This window comes from Bemisia tabaci, chromosome 1, assembly GCF_918797505.1.
Source record: "Bemisia tabaci chromosome 1, PGI_BMITA_v3".
In the NCBI taxonomy this organism is placed as follows: domain Eukaryota; kingdom Metazoa; phylum Arthropoda; class Insecta; order Hemiptera; family Aleyrodidae; genus Bemisia; species Bemisia tabaci.
In genome coordinates this window covers 54,679,929-54,701,029 of record NC_092793.1, presented here as the reverse complement: position 1 = coordinate 54,701,029, position 21,101 = coordinate 54,679,929, and the positions used below count along the sequence as shown (strand labels likewise).

Sequence of the window (21,101 nt, the reverse complement as noted above, 5' to 3'; positions counted from 1 at the left end):
TCAAATGCATGGCCACCCCCCTCATTACCAGTGGTGCGTAACTTTTGAATAGCCCTGAAGGTGGTTTTTTTTTTTTTTTTTTTTTTTTTTTTTTTTTTTTTTTTTTTTTTTTTTTGGCGTGACAGTAAGAAGGTAATACTCAATTGCGATTAAATGAGACGTCGAGGGACGGATGGCGGCGCGACACACGTGACAACGCGCCATCCTCCAGTCCGGAAAGCGGAAACCGTGTAACACACTTTAAATGTAGCAGGAGCGCATTCTCGACAGTGAAGAGAAGAAGGATGGCGAAGCGGAGCACGCGTTGATAGCTCGGGCAGAAGCCGAGTCGTGCCGGGAAATTGCCCGGCTCCCGGGCGCCGCACAACGGATCCAGTCAATTAGAGAAGTCGGACATCAAATTTTTGACTCAAACTACAAATTTTGATGTTTATCCTATCAAATTTTAAATTTAAATAGGTGCTTATAGAAGAAAATTTCACAAAGGAACCACTTTTAGAACCTCAAAGTTTATTATAAACGGAATGATGAGCGTTTAAAGTTTTCCGAATTTCGTCCGACCTTTCTTGTTGACTCGATCTACTGTGCGCCGCGCCGCGCCGTGAAAATCCGGGCATCCGGCACCCCCGCAAGGCTCATGCCCGTCGCTCGCCACAACTCTATTACCCCCCCCCCCCCCCCAAGTGAAACAGTTTAATGGAACAAATGATAAGCTTTCAAAGTGCTCATTGAGTTCTTTGTTCGGCCGACTTGTAATTAACTCCGATTTACCGAATCGGCCCGCTTGCAACCTGCGTCTTTGCATAATTTCCATCCGCGGAAGGATCCTTCTGATTTGAGGCGATTATTCGGGATTAGTTTTGATTCCCTGACAAGAAATTGGATCCGCAGGAGGTAAAGGCTCGTTTAACAACGTATTTACACATTAGAAGCCTTTGGAATCCTACAATTTGCAGTTTGATTGACGGGTTGTGCAAAAGTGCACAGAAGTTGGGTCAGAAACCCTCTCTCAAGCTCTACAGCTCTCCCTGTGAGTGATCGTCCGAATCCTTAATGCAGAGATAGTTTCGAGTAAATACGTGTGCAGGGTTGCTATTTTCAAAATAAAGCGAACCCGCACAACAGGGCTTCTAAGGATACTTTTGGTGAGGGAGAGGATACTACAAGACATAAGACATGATTTGTTCAACATGATAAACTTGCCAAGTCTGCTTTACAAACGATTACACGAGCATACGAGCAATCGAGCATTCTAGTTTGCTTTCAATGCTACCCGTCTCAAACTGCAAACGCAATAAAAAGAAAAGTGATATATTCTACAATGCACTACTTTTTCATCTAACGTGTGCTCAGAGCGTCATCGCAGTAGATCGAATGGGTTGAGGAAAATCTTTCGCTCAGCTTGAACCATTTTCGATCTTCAATTTCAAACTAGAATCGGAAAGAGACGCTTGATGATATATTTAAAGGTTTCAAGATGAAAAAAATTAAGGCTGTTCATGATAATCTTTAAAATAAATGACAGACCATTAATTTATGGCATTTTCAGAAGCAACACTCAAATGAAATCGAGTGATCCTGACAATAACACAACCAAAGAAACCTTCTTTATTTGCTCCTTCTTTCGCACATACACTTTGTAAGGAAACACTTTGTTCTATACGAGCCCGTAATATTACCGAGAGATGGACCGCGAGGTGGCAGAGGGGCGCAGCCCGATGGTGCAATCTCACTCGGTAAACTCTCAGTCGCGGTGAGAATAATAAACATGAGCTTACTCATCGCCCAGGCGAGGCGTCGAGATATCATGTTTACAAAATCAGTCAAGTTCACGGTCGCTAATTAAAGCTAATACCTGGAAACGAGCCCCCCTCCAGCTCAGCGGGGCTTCCAGCGAATGAGAGGAGGGGAGGGGGAGGTAGAAAGGGCCGCGACCGCCACGGGACAAGGTCGGAAGAAGTGGAAAGTGGTCGCAGAAATGCAAATGCGCCTCGGAGTCGTCGACGAATATGACAACAATCAATTAACCGCGAGGAAATGAGACGCAAAAGCTCGCCGCTCATCAAAAGGAAACTGGATGCTGCCGGCGTGGACCCTCGCCCCCCCCCCCCCCCCCCCATCGCCGTCGGAGAGGAGAAACTTAACGACCGGAACTGTTTCCGAGAAGATCATCTTTTGATGGACGGACGGCCCGTTGCAAATGGTGCGGTGAAGAAGTAACATGGTCCCGATGATGACCGCATACATGCTGATGGTCAAGTACGCCGCTGATTTACACTTGGACTACATTTTGCAATTTGGAACTATAAATTCTAGCCCGGTTTAAAAACAACGTACGTGCCATTCGTTTCCCTATGTACATAAGTGTTTTTCTAGAAGAGCCAGAATTTATAGTTCCAAATTGCAAAAAGCAGTCCACTTGGCAGTGATGTTTCTCAAAAGCTTGATCAGGGGTCGTTGATTTTCTCCATTATGCGAGACAAGCTCGCGCGAAAATTGTGGAAATTTTGATTTTCTCTTTTCTCTCCGTGGTAAAAGAAGCTTTGATTAAGCCCTTCTTACTACCATTTTAAATGTTATTCCCACTGGTGGATGCTCATTAATTAAAATTTTTAGTCATCTTAGTTTGGCATCAGAATATGACAAATGCCAACATTTTTCTGGTGTTTTTTGCGTGGGAAGGTTGACTGACTCTGTTTTAAGAGCTCCGTGTTTCAACATGTGCATATTCTCCCTTACACAGGTATTCTGAGGTGTAATAAATGCGTAACAAAAATTTTTTGGGGGTGTGCCACCGAAATACCCCTACCTCTCTGGGCCGAGGCAAGCAATGCAAAACGGTAGGGATGGGCGGATGGGGGGGAGGAGGTCAGGGAGGAGGGAGTGACAGTGAAACCGTTCGGGTGAGAAGCGGCGGCGGCGCGCGACGACGATGGGTTGGGAACAGGTCTTGGGTGGTTGGTGGCCGCGGCTGGTGCGGTGCCGGTCGGTCCCGGTCGGCCAGGGTCGTGTCAAGATGTTAATTAGTCCCTGCTGCCCGGAGTGAAGCTCGCGCCGTGTTACACTTGCTCGCCGCTAATGGATTTATGGAGTGAGCACTTGCCCCGTCCCTCTCATGTGGACGCCGATCTGGATGTGGAAAAGAGAAAGAGAAAGCTCGCCTCCGTCCAAGCTCCGCGCTCCGAGCCCCGAGTCGCCGGACCCCCGGCCGCAACTTTCGATTCGCACCTTTTCGCCCTGTTGTCGCACTCACTCTCCGCACTTCTCTCCATCTTTTTTCTCTTCATGCCTTTTGTTCTTTCTAAAAACTTCACCGGGAAGTAATAGAGCAGTTTGTTTGAACTCATAAACTGTCCTGGGGATTGGCGAAAGTCACTGCTGATCCTCTTTAATTACACTGGAAAAAAAAGAATCTTAAATTTGCCGCCAAGAAGTATTTCTTCTCAAATCAAGAAGTTTGCTGCTTAATATAAGCTACTTTTTTGCTTAACCCAAGCATTATTTTTCTTGAATCAAGAAAAAGTCAGCTTAAAGCAAGATAAAGAAAATTCTTGGCGGCAAATTCAAGAATTATCATGCTTGATCTAAGCTACTTTTTTTTCAGTGTGGTAAGCCTGTGAGCACCCCCCCCCCCCAGTTTTCTTACAAAATAACGCAGAAAACCTGCAAAATTGCCGAAATTTAATTGTATTGAAAGATATTATTATTTGTTTGTATATTTAGTATTTTTTAAATGGAAGACTTGAGCTCCCCTCCCCCTTTCCGCTCGCAAGATCCCATTTGTCATGTTCGGATTCCTTCACTCATCAAAGTAACTCGCATTAAACGTTAAGAATTTCTTCATGTTGCACCAGGCGCGAGAGATCGCCAAGACGGCAAAATGCAGGAATCACTTCAGAGACTTGAACGCGGCGCCAGAAAAGTAGGCATACTGACAAACGCGAGTTGTTTGACGCATTAAGACATTATTATTTAAAATTTTCTCATTCTAGACCATACGAGAGATCACCCAAGACAGCAAATGGCAGGAATTACTTCCGAGACTTGAACGCAGCGCCAGAAAAGTAGACGTACTGACAAACGAGCGTTCTTTGATGCGTGGAGACGTAATTATTAAACGTAAGCAATGCTTGGACGCAGTCACACGTCAAACAGAAAAAATAAGAAAAAAACGAGGTGTATACTTCAAAAAAAAAAAAAGTTTCAAAGTAAGAAGCAAACAATGAATGCGAGCATCGATTGACTATCAATTTGAATGATTTTCCAGCGATGGACAGCTAGAACAATTGGAAGCTTTCTAACAATATTCTAGGACTTGATTGGACGTATTTCTGTCAAACGGAACTATGTGCATTATGGCGTGAGCCCTGTTATTCATATATTCTTATGGGTCCCAGGGCTCAAGTCTTAATGCACATAGTTCCGTTTGACAGAAATACGTCCGATTGAAAAGTAAGCATCAATGGGATTCAAATAATTTTTTAGTTTATTTCGTCTTTTTTATAGGTGCATGGTGCAATGCTTGACGAAAAGGTCTCATCCCCTGGTTAAAGGAAGAAGAAAAAGAGGAAAGTGGAGTAAAAGAAATGTTTAAGGCACAGTTCGGCATTGTTGAGCTTGGCAGTGAGTTTCCATGATACAAAGTCGGAGTTGGAGCCGCTGGGCAGTTCTCAGTTCTCACCCCCTCCGAGTCCGATGGCGCACAGGGGATCGAGCCAATAGGAGAGGTCGGACAAAATTTAGACGCTTATATCTCCGATTATGCAAAACGTTGAAGGTCTAAAAATGGTTTCATTGGTTTCCTCGTGAAATTTTCTTCTGGGGGCACCCCTTAAAATCTAAAATGTGACGACTTAAACATCAAAATTTCAGGGTGTCTACTAAAACAGGCTGGTCAAAAATAAGTACTTTTACAGTACTTTTTCGAGAAATTCCGTACCTCCTCCAACAGAAAAGTACCTTCAGTACCTCCATTTGACGAAATTAGAAAAATTTCAAAAATTTGCAATTGCGACGAAAAAGACAATAAATTAAAACAAATTCCGGACCGTTTTGCGGAATTTCCGCACTTTTTTCGTACTTCCGGACAGCCCTTCAAAAATCAGTGCTATTTCCGGACTTTCCGGAAATTCCGGACGTGTAGACACTCTGAAATTTTCAGTTTTAGTCGGATATTTCATGTGTGATATTTCTCTCTGATTGACTCGATCCACTGTGCGACGAGAGCAGCTTGGCCCCGACGCGACGCGACGGATCGGGCGCTGGGCTGGGAGCTGGATAAGTGGATAGAAGATAGAACACACGTCGCGACGACGACGGTCGCGGTCGGCAGACCAGTATCCGATCAAAATCAGCTGTTTTGAGCAAAAGAAGGTGAAAGTTTTATGGGGCCTTTTGGCTCTTGGCTGCTCTTGATTATGCCCGAGTTTAACTGAAAGGGCGAACCACACGCAGCGCGCAGGCAGCAGCAACTCCGCGCCACGCTCGGCGCTCGCATCGCTTCTCCGAGAAAGGCTCAGACAGGGCGGGCTCGTTGGTATTCTGCCGTGCAGTGGCGTGGCGTGAATTGCGATATATCGATTGTTATACCATTAAAACTTATGGAGAAGGATCGATAAACAGGGTGTTCGCAGCGAACACCTTAATAATCGATTCTTTACCATAAACAATGGCATAACAATCGATACATCGCAATTCACGCCACGCCACTGCTGCCGTGCTTAGGAAAAACGCCGTATGAGCCTTCAGATGTTAACAGATTCCCCTCAATAAAGACTGCATTAACTGGGAATTCTTTTAATGTTTTGATTCAAATTTTTCAGAAGATTTGGTTCGCAATTTGATCTAAAATACTTGAAAATGTCAAGGAAAAATATGAATAACTTTCTAGAAAAATACATGATTAACCCGGGAAAATTTGGCAACTCTCGAATGTTCATACGGCGTTTCTCCTTATAGCACGGTAGTATTGGTGCTCCGTCCGAATGGATTACTACATAGATACTTAATACAAAACCATCTCCCTTTTTTCGAATCATCGAAACCCCCACGAAAAAGCTCTGTACTCGGCAGGGATCTAAAATATCGCTTTACGTCATCCGTAGTACTGCCGTGCTGAGGAAAAACGTCGTAAAAGCATTTAAATATTACCAAATTGCCTCTCAGGAAATATTTATTTTGAGGAATTAAATGAAAATTTTCCTCGTAATGTTCTGGTTGTTCAGATTAAATTATGAGTAAAACCCTCCGAAAAATTCGCAGAATAATATTCACGAATGTGCCCGAAAATTTGTGATTAAATGAAGGAGATTTGGCAACGCCTGAAGGTTCATACGGCCTTTTTCCTCACGGCAGAGTACGTGTTAGGTTTCCTTCCTTTTTCGACTCATCTACGTATCGCATGAGCCAGTCCGTAAGTTCCCTTAATCAAAACGTAAATCTACGAAACTTGTAATTGATCCAACAAACCGACTCAATCGACCAATGCGAGCAATGCCAACAATAGCCACTCGATAAATCACCAATGATTCGAATCGGATTACTCTATGAAATAATCTTATAAGGCATCGGATTTATGAAGCGAGGGGAAAATGAAATGCGGATCAACTCTTCCCTCCAGCCTTCTCTAGCGACTCTTGCAGCGACTCTTTCCGTCCAGTAGAAAGTGTTTTGAATCCGATGAAAGTAAACAGCCCGCTATCCAGGTCAGTTTCTTCGAATAAATTGTCGGAATACCTCTGATGTTTATGACAAGAAATTCAGGAAATTATTCAGTGGGGTGGAGAGAATTGGAAGTACTAGGAGTCTGCCCTTTGGCTGCTACGCTGCCCAAGCCTCAGAGGGCGCTTCGCGGGCCCTACTGCGGGCCGATTATTGAAATTGATGGACAAAGCTATATACAAAGAAGATCAAACGGAAATGAAGGAATTTTATTAGTTGAAATGGGTGGTTCCCATAGACTGAGGGAGAAAATGATGGACTAACTATAGGGTCTTTCGTGGGTTGGTGTTAGTTAGTCTATTACCTACCTCCCTTGTCTATTGCAACTACCCGCTTCCGCCAATATGATCCCTTCATATCCCTTTTGTCTTCCTTGCCTATACCCTTGTCATTCATAGTGTTAGTAAATTTCCTGGAGATTTTCACGGATAAAGTGATTTTTATAATTGAGTAGTTGCGCGGCTCGCCCCCCCCCCTCCTCTTCCCCCAAAAAACCGTTATAAATGGCACCCAGACCATCCAAAACGTCCCCCATATCTTCAAGATTTCTCCAAGATACTGTATAAGAAAGTCACAAAATCAAAGTTATGTGGATCTATCCTATTTCCTAATGCTATTGGTAAACTTGATAAATGGTGTCATAAAAAAGTAAAAAAACACACGCACACAATTCTTTACGCACAAAACTCATTGTTTTTTTCCAGTTTTTTTAAAACAAATAAATCGTAACTCCTTCGGATGACATTGCAAGAACTATGAGAATTTTCATTGCAAAGCGTTTACCGGCGTTAATTGCGAAGTCGCAAGATCACCGCACGAGTTTCGGATTCGTTCACGTATGGAATACAACATACAACTCGATTTCTAATCTGATTGGTCCATGCATAGTTACAAGTCTCCAGCTGCAATCCTTCGAGTTGCATGCCATCAGCAGATGCAACTGGTGCGGCTCTTGCGGACGATCTTCAACGAGTTCGATGAAATAATCGGAAAGATGCGCTTTTGCAAGCCGTACGTGAAGAGATGTTGCCGGATTTCATACAGATATTAGCCCATTATTAATTTTGCCAGAGCCGGAAAGGACAAAACTGTGCACTAAACGACAACGCTCGCACAGATGAGAAGAAACGAAAAGATTGCGCTCTGGAATCTTATTCTCTCGTAAGTATCCGGACTGATCGACGCGACGCGACGAAGAATCAAAGCAATAATCCTTCTACATATCAACTGAGGCCCAGTTCTGTCACCCCTTGTTACGATTGCTCGGAATTTGGGACCCTCGGTTCCAAAATGCTCCTTTAGAAATAGAAATGTCATCTGAACCTGTCATCTGAAGTCAAAACTATTTGCTACTCTGGGAGATTTTTTAGAAAATTGTGAAGAAGCACAATTTTTACGACACTGTAATCGCGCTGGTTCCTTTTTTCGTTAAATGCGATCCAATTGTCAAAAATTGCAGTTCGATCAACTTATTGACCGATCTTTCCCAGTATACGCTGGTAGTGTTACGTCACAGAAAATCTATATATTTATCGATTCATTCTCTTGTTAGCATTAAATGAGGTAATGATATTGTTATTCTTCGGATCCAATCCGATATAATGGAGAATCCCTGGGGTGACGTCACCATAGACAGCGTCCACTGTGCGACGCGGACGCGACCCATCGAGTCTACTCAACCATGAAAACTCGGTCGTCGAACATTACAGATTGCGAGGATTTTTAGCAGCTCATTGGGCTACATTTTGCAATTAGGAGCTACTATTTCTAGCAGATCTGTAAAAGCACCTATCTACATGGATTAACATAAGGTAAATACGCTGTTTCTAAAATGAGCCAGAAATAGCAGTTCCCAATTGCAAAATGCAGTCCAATTAGGTAGGTGATACAATGATGTATTGTACCTCGTTCGGCGCACTGTTTCGTACTCTGTCTATAGAGGGAAAAACTTCTAAGTGCTTTCAGACGTTTTCAAATCTCCTCTGATAAAAAACATATTTCCTCGGAAATGTATAGATATATTTTCCTTTCAATTTTTCAAAGAATTTTTTTCACAGCTGAATCTAAATTATCTGAAAATTTCAAAAACATGGATTCATAACTTTCCTTAAAAATAAATATATTCCATTGGGGGAAATGTGGCAACATTCGAATGTTCATACGGCGTTCTTCCTTATGCACTGTGATTTTTTTTTCAGCAGCTACCGGTGCCGGTGCCGATCCGCCGCACAGTAGAATCGGACGAGCTAAGATATCGCACAAAATCGATAATTTCCAATCTTGACCTGATGTTCAATTTATTTTCAGGGTTGATAGAGAATCATCCCCCAGTCCGAAACTCTCAATTTTTGAAATTTGATACTTAGGGGTAGAGGTAAGAGTCAAAATTAAGGCTTTAAAACAGCATATCTCTCGGACTACTTTAAACCGATTCGTCGTTAAGATGCTTTCAACACAATAATGTCATAGCCGGCTTCGAATCCTGTCAGTATGGAATGGACAGAGAACACTGTTTTTGGCTCTCCTGGAGAGTAGACATTTTAGAGATACGTCGTCTCACGCTTTGGTCATCAACAAAGTAGTCAATATCTCCTTCCAAACATGCAATGAAAAAATTTGTTGTATAATGACGTGAATACACGCGTCTACTTACATTGGTGAAGTCTGCTGTTTAATTTAAAGACAACCCTGTAACAAAGAGTAAATCATCAAGTTAGACTGACAGTGAACGCAATATAAAAATACAGAGAGTCGAGATATGCTCATGAGCTCGTTTCAGTGACAAAACGAATATTATGAGCAGTTAAAATTGGAAATCTCGATTGTTTGGTGCACGATGATAATCTGCACCCATGATCTTATTTTGGAGAGGAGGGTGGGGGACGGTACAACGTCGAGCAAAGTCGCAACAAGGAACTAGTTTCCGTTGCACTGCCGTGCTAGGGAAGAACGTCGTATGAACATTCAAGAGTTGCCAAATTTCCCTCGATAAAATGTTTATTTTTGAAGAAAGCTGTGGATATTTTTCCTTGGAATTTTCAGAAACTTCAGGTGAGGTGGGAACAATATTATCCGGGAAGAAAAATATTCATAAGTTTACCAGGAAATTCATGGTTTATCAATCGAAATTTGGCAACGCCTGATGGTTCATACGGCGTTTTTCCTTGGCACGGCGGAGTACCACTCGACTTTCGTCAACTTAGTTGTCGACTCGCCGCTGCTCCACCGGTTTAAATTTCAAAACCCTTAAAACCCTGCATAAAGCTCCATATTTCCGGTGAGATTTCGCAACAGTGCCGTCTGTCAGTTGTCGGCTCATGATGCATCGCGGTGACATCGTTCTTCTTCCTCCACCTCATTTCCCGCCAGTTTCTACGTCGGAGGGGGTCGGGAGGGGGGGGGGGGCATTGAAAGTTGACATAATTTGCCCTCAAATCCACGATCCTCGGCGGTCTTGTTTTGTCCGTTGATCTCCTTTTTTCCGGTAAATCTACGCTGCCACTCATCTCTGCAGCGCTGACATCCACGCTGTCGACGTCACGTCGCGTCCGGCGGTCCTGTCGCGATTCCCTCGGTCCTTCGTCGCACAGTGTAACGAGACTTAGAGTACCTATATTGAGAGAGTATGGCCACTGGGGTTACCACCTCTGATTGGCTCAGCCATCTTAGGCTGAATAGAGCCCTTAGGACCCAAAAATGGCGGACGTCATAAATTAATGTAATGCAAAATGACTCAAAATGCAGTTTTCTTTGCTTATCGTAACGAAAAATTTACTCAAATGCACTCTTGCGACTTCTTTACATATTTTTAAGACTAATCGTGTGCAATTTTTGAGAAAAATTATCTTGAATGTAGTAAGGTTGGCAGCAAGTACGGTTGGTGGTAACCGTCAAAAGTTGGCAATGACCCCCCTCCCATCCACAAAAACCAAAACAAAGCACCGCCATTTTTGGGTCCTAAGCCTCTCCATGGGGCCCAGTGGCCATACTCTCTTAATATAGGTACTCTAACGAGACTCGACTGAAATCTTCTACTAAAGAAACATTTCAATGGACCACTAGACAAGGTACGAATTTAAGCAATCTGATACACGTTTCTTAACCAGAATTTTACGTAAAACAAGATTCTTACAACGAAAATTACTGAAACCAACTTTTAACGAAGATATTAACGTTTTTATTACACATTGGTTACGAGGAATTTGAACTGCCCGCTCACAAGAAACTCAAAGCTCTACGTGAGTCAAATCGCGCACTACAACGGTTTCAGCAAGCTCCTCGATCGAGCAATGTTCATTTCCCACCATGTGTTGTTCAAACTATAAGCAATTTGCAATAGCTGAGCCAAAGCGTCAAGATCGAGATTGCCAGATTTTTATATCGCAGAGACTGTCGTGATAACGTTTAGCGCTCGATGTGAATCACGTAGGGCGTTGAGTTTTCATGAGCGGATGGTTTGGTTTCACGCATTAAGAATCATTAAATATTTTCGTAAGGCATTGATTTCGGTAATTTTTGTTGAGCGCATCGCGTTCTACGTGAAATTTTGGTTAAGAAACATGTATCAGAATGCTGAAATTCGTACCTCGTCTAGTGGTCCATTCTGATGCTTATTTCGTCACATTTGAACTTTTTAGGGGAGCCCCTGGCAGGAAATTCAGAGAGAAAAGCACGAGAGTCACTTTTAAACGTCAATGTTTTGTAGCAACGAAGAATATATACACTTTTACTCTTTCCAAATTATGCTCGATTCATCCCATCAGATCGCTCCTCTGTGCGGTCGAGCAAAATGGCGTCAAGTGGAGAGGTATTGATGTAGCTGGAGATAGCACTTCGTTCAATGGGAGAATAAAATTACTTTTTTCGCGCAAAGAATAATAGCACCTATACAAAGTGAGATACACAGACGGATTAAACTTATTGTTAGAGACCGTACATATACTACTGAACGCTATATTTACGTTATTTGACCCCCATAACGCTCTGTTTTGCGGTCCGGAATGCTGCATTAGATAGTGCCTACCATGTGCCAGAATTTGCGAGGAGCAAGAATGCGAAAGAAATTAGAGTAAAACACCGATCTTTTGACGTTAGATCTTCGTTCCCCTGACGAAAAAAAGTAACCTCAATCCTATGTTACCAAATTTATTCGCGAGAATTGCATATTTATCAGGAGAATCTTGGACATATCGGACTGAAAATTTCACTGATTTTCCTTTGATCTCGTGCATGAATCAACAAAATTTGGACAAGAATTTCGCGGGTACGTGTTTGTGAAAAATTGATTTGTTTAAGTTAATTTTTTAACCTTAGAATTAAGTTACATTTATCCTTCCTGGAAACGACGGGATTCCAGTAGTGCCTTTTACTCATAGGCACAAAAGCCCGATTTGCAGGCGCGTTAGGACTAAATTTTGCAAATGGGAATTACAAATTGTAGCTCACTTTAGGGACATGGATTTCCCTATGCACATAAATGTTTTTACGGATGATCCAGAAACTGTAGTTTCTAATTGTTAAATGGACCACATTAAGCAGAAAGGAACCGAGCCACAACAGCTATTGCCAAATTTGATCGGGCAATTTAATTTCTTACACGAAAATGTGAGTGCAGATTTTGGTGCAAATTTCAGTAAGTTTTCTGCATAGTACGAGGCAAATTCCTTAAAATTTTCAAAGGAATCCGCTCGAGCGTTCTCTTGTAAAAAATTAAATTGCCAAGTTAAATTTGGCAATAGCCGATGTGGATTGGTTCCTTTCTACTGAACGCGGTCCAAATGTAGTCCATTCCGCCATAGAGAAAAAAAAGGAGGTGTTTGCATTTCGGGCATCTTGGAATTTTTTTGATGATTTGATGACGTAGGTCGGTACAGCGACGTTTATCCTGTCGATTTTCTTGGAAATGGTGTAATTTAAGGAAAAAAGTCATTCTATAAAAAGTGCTTGAAATTATATAATGAGTTGATTTAAGTAAAAAAATCGGACATTATGGTCCATTTTTCATAATCCGAATTCCGGATTTCGCTGGCCAGGTTGTACCGACCTACGTCACAGGGTAAACAAACCTCAAGATGCAAAAACCTCCTTTTTTTCTCTATGCCATTTCGCCCTTAGCATCCGGGCTACTGCGAAGTTGGAAGACTGATAGAGCCCCCCCCCCCCCCCCCCCCCCCCGACACGGCGGATATTTCACCCGAGCTGGCAGCGCGAGCTCTGATTCCAACAGCTCCAAACTTTCGCTCACGATAATGGGTTACATCACCCGGTTTTCCGGAAAGCGGCGGCTTTATTGGCGATAATAAAAACGCTACGGTGAAGATTCGAGGGCTCCGGAACTACGTGTGCCGTGAGCGGTGCACTACACGGTTCGCGTCCCGTTCGTGGCAGAGACAATGTTACTTACACGATTGGGTTTCTCCCCTTTCGTTGGACCGGGACCGGGCGACCGGGCCCCGTCCAGCTTCGCACTTCCGAAACTTTTGGGCCGCTTGTCAAGAAAGCTGGTCTTCCCGCCACACAATGGATCGAGTTAATAGGAGAGGTCGGACAAAATTTGGAAACTTTAAACGCTTATAACAGAGGATTTGCAGGTGTCTGATATTTGATGAATTTCTTGTTTAAGTGGAAACTACTGAGTGAGCTGAACACGAGGATACCTTTGGTTCATGAATTGAACAATTATTGGAGAAGATATGACAAAATGATCTAATCTGCTACAATACGTGTGTTTAAATGGGAAATGCCGCCAGATGACGTCACTAGGCGGTGCGTTTTCTCATTTTTAAATCTATTTTTATACTATTTCCCATATCAGAAAAAAAGTATAAAAAATACTGTGAAATCAGCTCTTTAAGCACTTCCAGACGAAGCAATAAAAATTTGCTTGCACATTCTCCACTCCGTTGATACAAAGCTTTGAGGTTCTGAAAGTGGTTCCATTGGTTCCCTCGTAAAATTTTCTTCAAGGGGCACCCGTCAAAATTTAAAATGTGACCAAATAAACATCAACATTTACAGTTTTAGTCAAAAATTTCATGTCCGACCTCTCCAATTGACTCGATCCATTGTGCGCTAGAAGTGAGCTCCGGTTCCAACAGCCAACTCACACTCATCAGAGGTAGATGGAGTAGATAGAACGAGGGGTATAATAACTGGATGCTCACAAACAAACGGATGGTCTTACCTGATTTCAGGTTTAGCCTAAAGTTTTAATCAAAATTGAGGCGTTGGGGCGCAGAAAGGGCATTTCTTGGTTGCGAGGATTCAGAATCTTCCGTGCTAATTTTTATTTTAGAGAGGAGACTGATGGGTGAATTTTCTGAGGTTTTATGGTTTTAGCGCTGTGCAATCTTGAAGGATATTCAGTAAAAGTTACAGAAAATTACATACATTTGCTTTGTTCGTGATGGATGAAACGTTAGCGGAGATTTTGAGGCACTGCAACCAAGAAATGCCTTTTCTGCGCCTTGGGCTTCGATTACGAAAAAATCGTGAAGTAAAGATGAGGATTATTCATATCACTGAGAATTTCTGGACGGTGGATGCTAACTCATGGCAATCTGATGCATCAATAACATTCAAAAAGATCTACGTGACGTAGTGTGAATTTATTCAAGCACCAAATCGAAGATGCTTTTTCGAGAAAATCCTCGATAGTTTTGGGGAGGGGGGGGGGGGGTGAAGGCGTCTCCTTTTGCCCCGCACACGCGCCGCCACCCTTGACCAGGGTGCTGTTCAAGTATTACACACAAAATACACATTTAAAACAGGGCCGTTATTGTAAAGACTTGAACGATAGAATAGGAAAGTGGGAGATAGCAAAAACGCGTAGAATCGCATTAAAATCATTGTGGGAACTTCACCACTTGAGGTCTTTTAAATATAGATTTTATGATTAAAACACTAATTTTCGCCATTTTCTACTATGATGTGTGACAGCTGCATTAACCGCTTGAATAACTGTGTATATTTTGATGTGCAAGTGCAAGTTTCCTAAACTTCCATTTTTATGCCATCGCAATAGACTTAAACATTAAACAAGCTGCTGGTTCCAACACTACTGTGTTGGAGAGCTCGCCTTTGGGAAACTATTAACAACTATTAATGCTTTTTTCTGAAATTGTATATGTATTAAATGAATCTTTACCCAATTATCAGAGGTTACATGCCGATGCAAAATGTTATGACGTAATTTCGTAAGTCAAATTTTTCACATTTCAATAAATAAAGAGAAATAAAGAGAGAGAAATGGAATTATCTTTTATGAATGTGATTTTGCGGCAAATGTTGCAATGGCTATTTTTGCCATCGCATTTTTGTTTCTGGCTTTCATCGTTGATAAGCTTTTTCTTAACTTGTCAACAATGTAATGAAACCATATGATTTAATTTTAATTTTTTTTTTTAAATCAAGTCGCCAACTTGAATTAAGGTTATACTTTGTTAAGCTGGCAGTCTGAAATTCTGAATTTTTATCGGCACAGAGTTCAAAGAAACTATAATTGAGCACGGTTCGGAGGAACGTTTCTGCCATAATTCTTACACAATACTTATGGTATACACTAAGAGCTGAAAAGGAACTCCCTTGAATTTTAGCGTGGAGCTCGAAAGACCACTTCAAGTCTTTGTATGCGAGTGGCTCAATGGAGCACATCACGCCTTTGTAGGTATGCGGTGGCTCAATGGAGCACCTCGCGCACTATAAATAGCACGGAGCTCGAAAGAGCACTTCATGCATCTGTATTTTAAGGTTAAAACGAACTCTAAAGAAACTCAATGCGAGGCTCAAACGAACTCCCAAGCATTCTTAATGCGAGGGGCTCAAACGAATCCTAAAGCATTCTTAATATGAGGTTTAAACAAACTCTGAAAGGATCCCAATGCGAGTCTCAACCGAGCTCTCAAGCATGCAATTATTTTGAGGTTAATTAACCTTCTATGGTACCAATAACGGCAGTCTTAAGGATTATCCATTAATTATGCGCAAATCTCAATCTTAGTCTTAGTAACTTAAAATTAATTGAACTTATTAAATCACGTCGAGGTCACCATGTTTTTTTATTTTAAGAAATAATAACAATTGCAAGTACAACTGCACACAAAAACGGCATTGAAAAGATAAGAGGATGATAACATACAATTAGGTTATTTGCTATAAAACCATAGCAACATGCTATGATATGCTCGGCCACTGGAAAGTGCTGCTCTCTAGTGTAGCAAACGAGGAACAATTAATCCTCAGTTGAATGAGGGAACGGAAATGTTCGACGGAGGAAAACTGTAACCCGCGAAAATTCAACTTTTAGACGTTGAAATCAATGGGATTTTGGCCGTTCCTCCGCCGGCAACGAGAACCATCCATTTGTCGCCACCGACACTACCAATGCTAAAAGAAATCGATCGCAAAGAGCTCTCCCGAGTGGGCGAGCTCAAAATGCTTTCGAGCTGATAAGGAAATTTAAACTTGCTCTGCTGTTTGTCATTTTCACTATACATCAAAACTGAATTCGACTAGTTCAGTGGCTTCTTTTTTTTTAAGTACAGGTATTCTCAAATGTTGAGCGGAAATTTTTTCTGAACCTCCTATTCTTTTCTTTGCAATATTTAGATCCCTGATCTCATTGATCTACAGGGAAAATTTAAAACTATATTGTTAGCTCTCGTCCCTTAAAATCTTTTCTTCAAAACATGCGTTATTTAATTCCACCGAAGCGCTAGACAACATCTTCAGTGGCCAGCGAAACCTAGCCATTAACTATGAAAGTCCATTATTTTCAAAGGAGTAGCAACACAGGATAGCAACCAAATCTAGAAAATGAAATTCCCTGACATTTCCCGGATACATTTTGGTGGAATTCCCTGACGATTCAAGATATGCGAGATGGTCAAAAAGACATAATTAGAAGTAGTTTTTGGCTCGAAACGTCAAACCCATTCTAGAAAACAAATAAAGGTGCTTGTTAATTTTTCCTTGACAATTCCAGGTTTTCACTCACTTTTCAAAATTCCCTGACATTTCCCGGTTTTCCCTGACTTTGGCAACCCTGCCAACACCGGTGAAGAGAAAAGTTGAGCTCACGATGGATGCGACGGAGGAACACGCGCGACCAGTGTTGCCAAAAACCTGAAAATATGTATTTCCTTTCTGAATCCCGACAAAACAGCGTCGCGACGTAAGGGAAAAGTATGTCTTTGCGATCTGGCCACAGGGGGAGTCACTCACTACCGCCCTTCATTAGATGCGTCTTGTGACATTTTTCCCTCTTCCGCGTTCTTGGCTCCTACGACATTGCGGCCTGGCTCCCAGGAATCAAACATCGAGCTTTCTGACGCCACCATCAGTCGACATCATCGTACACTGATTTACAATTTCTTGAAGAAGTCATTTATTGAATTGTATTCTACTGATATCAAGATAATAGATGCGTTGTTAACGGCAACTGAAGTTAGCAAAGTAAGCCCTGTCACGAAACTGCTCAGCGGTAAATGAATACATTTTCATCGGATTTTACAACGTGCATGTAAGAAGGTTTCGAATTTCTTCCATTCAATATAAAAATAATATCTACGCTCCATAAATTTGTAACTTTTTGAAATTTGTTGTAAACTTTCTAACTTTACGGCACTTTACTTGAAAGCACTGTTTTCATTGGCTCTTTGGAGGAATAATGTCATTTACGACTGTTTTGACTGAGACTATGTTATTTTTTGCGCACTTGCATGCGGCGTTCTCATAATGGGCCTGTTGCATGCAAGAGATACAGCCATGCGAATAGACTTTTTAGAGGTTAAATGACACGAAAATTACGATGGTCACATTGAAAAAGTCTGAAATACACTCCTTACTGCGCAATTTGCGTTGATAGGAACGCGCTTTTTCAAATTTCCCGCGTCTGAGGGCAGTTTTCTAACGGAAACAATTAACGGCAACTCGCGGCTATTTCCGGTCAACTAAAACTGACAACATAACCTAAAAATCGGAGCTCGTGACATCGTGAAATGAAATGTAGAAGGATTGTGTTGGATGTTTAAAAGTTGATCGATTTGGTCACCGCATAAAGCGTATATGGACCACTATAAGAGATCACGTTGGGTTTGTAAACAAACTGAAGGAAAAAATAACAACAACAACAACAACGACTCGGCATCTTCCGGAAATCACTGAGCCCACCGTTTGCTCGTTTCCGGTGATTAGAAAACTGCCCCCAGACGCGGGAAATTTGAAAAAGCGCGTTCCTAACAATGCAAATTGCGCAGTAAGGAGTGTATTTCAGACTTTTTTAATGTGACCATCGTAATTTTCGTGTCATTTAACCTCCATAAAGTCTATTCGCGCGGCTGTATCTCTTGCATGCAACAGGCCCATTATGTCTCGTTTTCAAAAAAATAAGATGAATTTTGCTGTTTTAGGTATTTGCAGTGATTTCATCTGAAAGAGATTACCTAGACGAATTTCGAAGGAAACTCGATTTCGAAAATTTGACGGTCACTGCTCTCTTTGCTATCACGGCAGAGTAGAGGGTCTCTTGTTTCTGCTTATCTTTGAAGGTTAAAAAAAAAAAAACTTCCTCGCGCTGGATATTCTAGTCATGCTCAAGTGCTACCAACCCGACGGTCCGTTTTCAACCTGTATTTATGAGGCTCTAATCATGGAAATAAATCGATTGCAATCGGAATGAATCCGGGCCGGAAAAGAGGCCTGGCCACCTGGCCTTTCGAGACCACCCAATTTCGACTGCGCCCACTCCTCCGTCGTCCGATCTCCGATCACTGATCAAACATCCGATGGAAACTATGCCAGCGCATACTAATTAAGATCAAGTATTTTCGATTAGACGTCAAGTGGGTCCGAGTCCACCTCACTCATCATTCCGAATCAGCCATGAGCTCTCCGATCGAACGTAATTTTACTAACTGCCAGCCACTGCCACCGGCCGGCTAGTACACTCACTCTGCCGTGTTAAGGAGAAACGCCGTATGAACCTTCAGGCGTTGCCAAAGTTCTTTTGATAAAACACGAATTTCCTGGTAAACTCATGAATGTTTTCCTTCCGAATTCTCGGATAATTTTGTTCGCATTTTCACCTAAAGTCCCTGAAACTTTCAAGGAAACATATTCACACCTTTCCTCAAAAATGAACATTTTATCGAAGGAAATTTGACAACTCTCGGATGTTCATACGGCGTTTTACCTTAGCACGGCAGCACTCCATCCTTTCGTATCCAACTCCTCCAGCCGCGGGTTCCGTTGTCGTTGCGCTGGGGCAGCATAATTTCCATTTAATTCCAATGAATTTCAGTCTACGTCCCCGGATTTGGCTCTGAAACTTTTTTTTTCTTTCTTTCTTTCTCTTTGAAAAACTAACGGATTATTCTGTTCAAATTTCCCGTCATTAACTTTGCACAGAGAGAAATTTCAACGTAGAAGCTTGGTTAATACGGGAAGTAAAACACTAGATAACCCCAGTCTTTTTTTTTTTTTTTTTTTTTTTTATTGAGAGTTTAGTGGCTTCTATTCCTTTCGGAATCTACAGCCATCTATAGGCACTATTTATTGTCCGAAGACATCAGGGAGTTTTGGTAGACATCCATGCTCGGGCTTACAAATTTTCACGGATTAAGGCCGAGCGAATTCTGCTTACAGATCCACTCGTCAGTTCCATGAAAATTTGTCGCCACCACCGAAATTCGAACCCGGGACCTATTGACCTAGAGTCAGACGCGCTAACCACTAGGCCAACTTGGCCGGCAACCCCAGTCTTTGGTTGACAATTTCGGGAGAATTTGTTATTCTTCTAGAAACAATTTTGTCTACGGTCTACCATTTGGGACTTTAAAAGCCCCAGGGGTTTGATTAAAGGTGGACGCTTGGAATTATCGAAATGAGCGAAGCGTGCTATGCATTTCCGAGACTTGGGAGCTTTAGTGAGAAACAAGTTCGATCATACGTACAGTAATACGGTGTTCTGTATCGTATACCATTCGGATACTCATGGCTCTGATAATTGTATCTTTGGTTTATAGTCCCTTCACAGGGTGTCTACTGTAACAGGCTGTCCAAAAATCAGTACTTTTTCAGTACATTCCTAAGGAATTCAGTACCTCTTCAATAGAAAAATTCGGTGCTTTATCAGTGCCTCCAATTGACGATATTCGAGAAATTAGGTACAAAAATTTTAATTTCACGCTCAAAATGCGACAAAAATGACAAAAAATGAAAAAATTCCGGACCATCTTACAGAATTTCCGCACTTTTTCAGTACTTTCAGACCGCTCTTGAAAAATCAGTACTACTTCCGGATTTTCCGGACTCGTAGACACCCTGCTTCAGCCCTGGATACACGATCAAATTCCGAACAATTCCGATCAAAGTAGACATGCTGGTGACTGATGGTCACCATCTACCATCAAATTTTGACGGGCCGCACTAATTTGTTCAAAGTAAGATTAGGATGGAGTGCCACTATTCATCATTTCCTGCCACAAGAGACATTTCTGCCAAGTTTTCATTTTAAAATGGTGAAAATTAATGAGTTTAAAACTGATAACTCCCGACACTTTGATGGTAATTGGTTCGGGAATTTGGTCGTCTATCGAGACCTTTAAAGACACGACTGGGGGTATCGATGCAGATGTTGACTGCTGAAGCGCAAAGGTCCCTGGGCTCTCCGAATCAACTCTCGCCGAAAAGTAAGGCATTCCCAGATTTTCATTATTTTTAACAGTCGAAACCCGCATCGATATTCCTCTGACTGGCGCACTAGTTTAGGCGTATGGAAGGGGCTACTCAATCGAGCTCTCTCTACAGTACGGTTTGGTACGGTAGGACGTACTTACATACCTATTACCTACATGTGGGGGTGAGGTGTAACATAATAACGTGTAAATATCTCAATTTCCGTTTCCAACGGGAAGTCCGCGGAAGCTCCCAACTTCCGCCGTTGAGCACAAACGCCCAAAAACGCTCCTCGTTGATGTCATTGTTGCCGAGCTTTTCCGACGTGCGACAGATTCAATTCTCGCCCACAATAATAAGAGTTGACGCAAAATAGACGTGGATTATCGCGAAATATGATGACCCCGATCCCTCGATGAGAGTGTGGGAGAAGCAAGACGACTCTTACTTCATGCCTCATCCGCAAGACTCTACGCAAATCATATAGTGTTCCTTGGTCCTAACCCTCTCCCTGTTAACTTCACACCGCGGATCCGTTCAATATCGAGTGCGGATATACGCAGTGGCGTGGCGTGAATTGCGATGTATCGATTGTTATGTCATTTAAAACTATGGTAAAGAATCGCTTATTAAGGTGTTCGCTGCGAACACCCTGTCTATCGATATTTTTCTATAGTTTTAAATAACATAACAATCGATACATCGCA

At 42.1% G+C, this 21,101-nt stretch overlaps 1 long non-coding RNA gene across 1 annotated transcript in view; it reads right to left on the bottom strand.

Moving 5' to 3' along the window:
• The window catches only part of LOC140225305 (uncharacterized), a 40,703-nt gene that overhangs the window by 12,958 nt on the left and 6,644 nt on the right, over positions 1–21,101 (bottom strand). The window contains exon 2 of the long non-coding RNA XR_011900428.1: positions 9,374–9,408. This is a non-coding gene — a long non-coding RNA (uncharacterized lncRNA). The remainder of the gene's footprint in view (positions 1–9,373; positions 9,409–21,101) is intronic.